Raw genomic sequence first — 6315 nt, forward strand, 5'->3', positions numbered from 1 at the left:
ATTATGGAAGAAAAAGCTAGCAAACAATGTAGGCTATACATGTACAGTCATGTCAAATGAACATACAGTGTATCACAAAATCACATCTTTGAGTTAAGCAAACAGGACAATTTGAGATGTGTAAATCTTACAGAGAGAGTACGGTGAAGAAACAGCTCAGGTTCTCACAGCCCCGTTTAGTGTGGGAGCATCACCAGGGTCCAAGTAGTTCATCTAGAACAGCCCCACCCCCACAGAAACCGACCTATGGGCAGTGTGACATTTTATGACAGTGGAATTCCACTACTTGCTTTTCACCACGTGTTATGACATATGTTTTGGTGTGTGTGTGTGAGAGAGAGTGTGTGTGTAGAAAATGGTGGTGTGTGTGTGTTGTAAGTCTGAGAAATGGCTGTGAGTGTTATTGGGGGTTCATTCAGGTGGTGTTTGGCTCCTGTAGGTGGTCAGGCAGGCAGTTTGTTCAGGCTTGTTGAGTAGAACCAGGTAAACCCAGTCAAACAACTGCCATGGAGCTTGACAGACCAGTGAAATCTAGCAATATGTGGGCGTCGCCAAGAGGATCCAGTTGAATGTTGAAGACACAGTGATTTTGGGGGGTACCCAAGAAGCCAATGAAGAGTTAGCCGTGTATTCTTCAACAACATGGAGAAACATCAAAACAGTATGATGGCATTGGAAGAGAGTAGTTACCGCCGGGTGACGAAGATGAATTAAAAGTGTGACTGCGGGGGCGTGGCACGAATGGTACGGGCCCCGCCTCGGAACATCCCAGATCAATGATTTAAAAAAAAGGGGGATATGGAATAGACAGACTGACGACATCGCTTTGAAGAGAATGTCTCAAGGACATAGTGACTTGACGTTGTGAGGCCTTAGATGACAATGCAAGGACCTGCTATCCTGACTCATATCTAAAGGTATTTATGTACTTTGTTTGGTTGCTTTTTGTGCTATTGCTCTGTCTGTGTGCTACACCAGTGGTTCCCAACCCTGATCCTCCAGTACCCCCAACAGTACACATGTGTGTTGTAGCCCTGGAAAAACACACCTATATGTGTATAATGGTTTGTATAGACAGTATATGAATAGAAAAGGAGTACAGCAGTAGTTATAGTGGATGAGCCATGACCTAGAATACAGTATATAAATATAAAGTGGGTTAAACCCATATGTAAACATTATTAAAGGGACCAGTATTCAATGACTATGTACATAGGGCAGCAGTCTAGAATACTCTGTGGTCGCCGCTAGTAACAGTGACTAAGGTTCAGGGCAGGGTACTGGGCGGAGGCAGGCTAGTGGTGACTGTTTAACAGTCTGATGGCCTGGAGATAGAGACTGGAAAACATATTCTATGTGTCAGCTTTGATGAACCTGTGCTGTCTCCGCCTTCTAGATACCTACCCTGCTAGGTAAAGTCCCCCCTTATCTCAGCTCGCTGGTCACCATAGCATCTCCGACCTGTAGCACACGCTCCAGCAGGTATATCTCTCTAGTCACCCCCAAAACCAATTCTTTCTTTGGCCGCCTCTCCTTCCAGTTCTCTGCTGCCAATGACTGGAACGAACTACAAAAATCTCTGAAACTGGAAACACTTATCTCCCTCACTAGCTTTAAGCACCAATTGTCAGAGCAGCTCACAGATTACTGCACCTGTACATAGCCCACCTATAATTTAGCCCAAACAACTACCTCTTTCCCTACTGTATTTTATTTATTTATTTATTTAGCTTCTTTGCACCCCATTATTTTTTATTTCTACTTTGCACATTCTTCCATTGCAAAACTACCGTTCCAGTGTTTTACTTGCTATATTGTATTTACTTTGCCACCATGGCCTTTTTTGCCTTTACCTCCCTTCTCACCTCATTTGCTCACATTGTATATAGACTTGTTTATACTGTATTATTGACTGTATGCTTGTTTTACTCCATGTGTAACTCTGTGTCGTTGTATCTGTCGAACTGCTTTGCTTTATCTTGGCCAGGTCGCAATTGTAAATGAGAACTTGTTCTCAACTTGCCTACCTGGTTAAATAAAGGTGAAATATATATATTTTTTTTTAAATGGTGGCGGGGTGTGGCTCGGGTGGCTGAGGTCCTTGATGATCTTCTAAAAGTACACAAAGGATATTGTTTCCTGATGAATGTAAATGTGTGTGTGAATGCGGGCACAACTCCATCCTTTGTGCCAGGTCTGAAGGTGCCCACATTGGCATGCGTATCTGCTTCAATATCCATGCCCTTCGTTGCGTTGACGTTTTTGCTAGATTACGGAGACGTAATTTATAGATCGGCAGGTAAGGGTGCTCTCGAGCGGCTAGATGTTCTTTACCATTCGGCCACCAGATTTGCCACCGATGCGCCTTATAGGACACATCACTGCACTCTACACTCCTCTGTAAACTGGTCAGCTCTGTATACCTGTTGCAAGACCCACTGGTTGATGCTTATTTATAAAACCCTTTTAGGCCTCACTCCCCCCATCTGTGATACCTACTGCAGCCCTCATCCTCCACCCATTCTGCCAGTCACATTCTGTTAAAGGTCCCCAAAGCACACACATCACTGGGTCGCTCCTCTTTTCAGTTCACTGCAGCTAGAGACTGGAACGAGCTGCAACAAACACTCAAACTGGACAGATTTATCTCCATCTCTTCATTCAAAGACTCAATCATGGACATTCTCTTACTGACAGTTGTGACTGCTTCTCATGCTGTATTGTTGTCTCTACCTTCTTGCCCTTTGTGCTGTTGTCTGTGCCCAATAATGTTTGTACCATGTTTTGTGCTGCTACCATGTTGTGTTGCTACCATGTTGTTGTCATGTGGTGTTGCTACCATTCTATGTTGTCATGTTGTGTTGCTACCATGCTATGTTGTCATGTTGTGTTGCTACCATGCTATGTTGTCTTAGGTCTCTCTTTATGTAGTGTTATGGTCTCTCTCAAATCAAACTATTTGCCACATGCGTCGAATACAACAAGTGTAGACTTTACAGTGAAATGCTGAATACAACAAGTGTAGACTTTACCGGGAAATGCTGAATACAACAAGTGTAGACTTTACCGGGAAATGCTGAATACAACAAGTGTAGACTTTACCGGGAAATGCTGAATACAACAAGTGTAGGCTTTACCGGGAAATGCTGAATACAACAAGTGTAGACTTTACCGGGAAATGCTGAATACAACAAGTGTAGACTTTACCGGGAAATGCTGAATACAACAAGTGTAGACTTTACCGGGAAATGCTGAATACAACAAGTGTAGACTTTACCGGGAAATGCTGAATACAACAAGTGTAGACTTTACCGGGAAATGCTGAATACAAAAAGTGTAGACTTTACCGGGAAATGCTGAATACAACAAGTGTAGACTTTACCGGGAAATGCTGAATACAACAAGTGTAGATTTTACAGTGAAATGCTGAATACAACAAGTGTAGACTTTACCGGGAAATGCTGAATACAACAAGTGTAGACTTTAACGGGAAATGCTGACTTTACAAGCCCTTAACCAACAGTGTAGACTTTACCGTGAAATGCTGAATACAACAAGTGTAGACTTTACCGGCAAATGCTGAATACAACAAGTGTAGACTTTACCGGGAAATGCTGAATACAACAAGTGTAGACTTTACCGGGAAATGCTGAATACAACAAGTGTAGACTTTACCGTGAAATGCTGAATACAACAAGTGTAGACTTTACCGGGAAATGCTGAATACAACAAGTGTAGACTTTACCGTGAAATGCTGAATACAACAAGTGTAGACTTTACAGTGAAATGCTGACTTTACAAGCCCTTAACCAACAGTGTAGACTTTACCGTGAAATGCTGACTTTACAAGCCCTTAACCAACAGTGCAGCTCAAGAAGTTAAGAAAATATTTACCATTTAGGTGGTGGTGAAGTGACTGACTGTCCTCTCTTGTTGTGATGTTCGCTTTGTCCTATATTTTGTATTTGTAAATTTAACCCCAGCCCCTGTACCAGCAGGAGGCCTTTTGCCTTCTGGTAGGCCGTCATTGTAAGTAAGAATTTGTTCTTAATTGACTTGCCTAGTTAAATAAAAGTTACAAATAAATATTGTCCTGAGCTCACTTCGACACCCTTAACGGGCTCAAATACAGTAACTTCCACTGTTACTTCAGCTAGATTTACACTAGTGTTTGCTCCCTGTACTGATCAAATCAAATCCAATTTATTTATATAGCCCTTCTTACATCAGCTGATATCTCAAAGTGCTGTACCGAAACCCAGCCTAAAACCCCAAACAGCAAGCAATGCAGGTGTAGAAGCACGGTGGCTAGGAAAAAATCCCTAGAAAGGACAAAACCTAGGACAAAACCTAGAGAGGAACCAGGCTATGAGGGGTGGCCAGTCCTCTTCTGGCTGTGCCGGGTGGAGATTATAGCAGAACATGGCCAAGATGTTCAAATGTTCATAAATTACCATAAATGACCGGTCAAATAATAATAATCACAGTGGTTGTCGAGGGTGCAACACATCAGCACCTCAGGAGTAAATGTCAGTTGGCTTTTCATAGCTGATCATTAAGAGTATCTCTACCGCTCCTGCTGTCTCTAGAGAGTGGAAAACAGCAGGTCTGGGACAGGTAGCACGTCCGGTGAACTGGTCAGGGTTCCATAGCCGCAGGCAGGACAATTGAAACTGGAGCAGCAGCACGGCCAGGTGAACTGGGGACGGCAAGGAGTCATCATGCCAGGTAGTGCTGAGGCATGGTCCTAGGGCTCAGGTCCTCGTTATTAGCGTGCACCACCGCTAACTAGCTAGCTATTTCACATAAGTTACACCTACATAAAGCTGTCCCAACAGCAGAGTCCAAACATATCAGTCCCAAAACCTTACCACTGCTACTCCTGGTTATCAGCAGAGCCTTGTCTGGCAGTGAAACAGTTAATTCAGGCTCAAATACTGCCTTTAAAAACACATAGCTGATATGGCTGACTTGCTTAAACAAATGTGGTTTCTACTGACAATTGAGATGTACAAACTATGGCATAAGGGGATGACAAGCGGATAAGAGGCAATCCGTAATTTCGATTAACACATTAATGAGCGAGCTAAGACGGCCGTACAGCAGTCAATATAACTATTTGTTCAGCACTTTTTAAAATGTACAGCGACAGAATTCAAAACTTGGACCGTTCTTACAGTAATCTCCCTGTACACCAAGTCAGAACTGCAGGTTAAGTAAAGGGTGCATATAAGCAGACAATGAAAGCTCTTACAACGTTCGATGAATACATTTCTCCAAAACAGGTTATAGGCTACATGTGCACCAGCAAGTCAGAACAGTAGTCGTAATTAAGAGCGGAAAAGGGACCTAATTATTAGGGTGAGGCACATGGGCTACTAACAGCTTACTACACAACATACACTTAGTATTCCTTTCTTAGCTATAGTAGACATATCTCCCTGGCATATTACACTCTGGACTCGCCATGTTTTGCTTGTGCTGCACGGCGGTCCATCGTGGGTCAATTTTGTCATCAAACTTTGTACTTTGTCATCATAGTCTGGCATTCTCAGGATTTATGGTGTTTTCAAGACAACTGGGAACTCGGGGAAAAAAACATAGCCGAGAAAAGAGGCCTGAGTTCCCTACTTGCAATTTCGAGTTGGATAACCGTTCAAAATGTATTTTCCCAGTCGGCGCTAGTTCCCAGTTGTCTTGAACTCACTGAAGTCAGATTTTCCAGTTCTGAGTTTCCAGTTGTTTTGAGGACGGCAGAAGTCATGCTGGATTGACATCATGGCAAATGTTGAATGTTTATCCTTTTAAGCTTGGAAAAGAGACCCTTAAACCCAGACTTGGGACCACACATCCACTCCACTGAATAGCAGGCTAGTGATTGCATTGCAATGCTTGCAGTTAGCCACCTATTGTTGAATTTGGGATTTCTAATTTGTTGTGTAATGTTTATGTCCAATGGTCAATGAGCACTTCATATGACAAGATTTATTTTCTGCTGGCTGCCCCAGCAACAGAGAAAGCACTGAGCTAGGCTGAAACACCTGCATTTTGTAGCTGCCTTACTCAAGAAAGCAAAAAAATAGACTAAGTTTATATGAGGATTTATTTATTTATTTTTTAACATTGTTTGCAAACTGATATGTGACACGTATTAATGTCAAAATATCATGCAAAACAGGAAACACTCCCGAATATATATATATATATATTTAGCTCTGCCCCACCTGCCCTGAATGATGGGTCGCCACTGTATGTCCTTAGCATTATGTGAGAAAAACAAAGGGACACAATACGTACAATATCTTACGTATGGCT

This window comes from Oncorhynchus gorbuscha, linkage group LG01, assembly GCF_021184085.1.
Source record: "Oncorhynchus gorbuscha isolate QuinsamMale2020 ecotype Even-year linkage group LG01, OgorEven_v1.0, whole genome shotgun sequence".
Taxonomy (NCBI): Eukaryota; Metazoa; Chordata; class Actinopteri; order Salmoniformes; family Salmonidae; genus Oncorhynchus; species Oncorhynchus gorbuscha.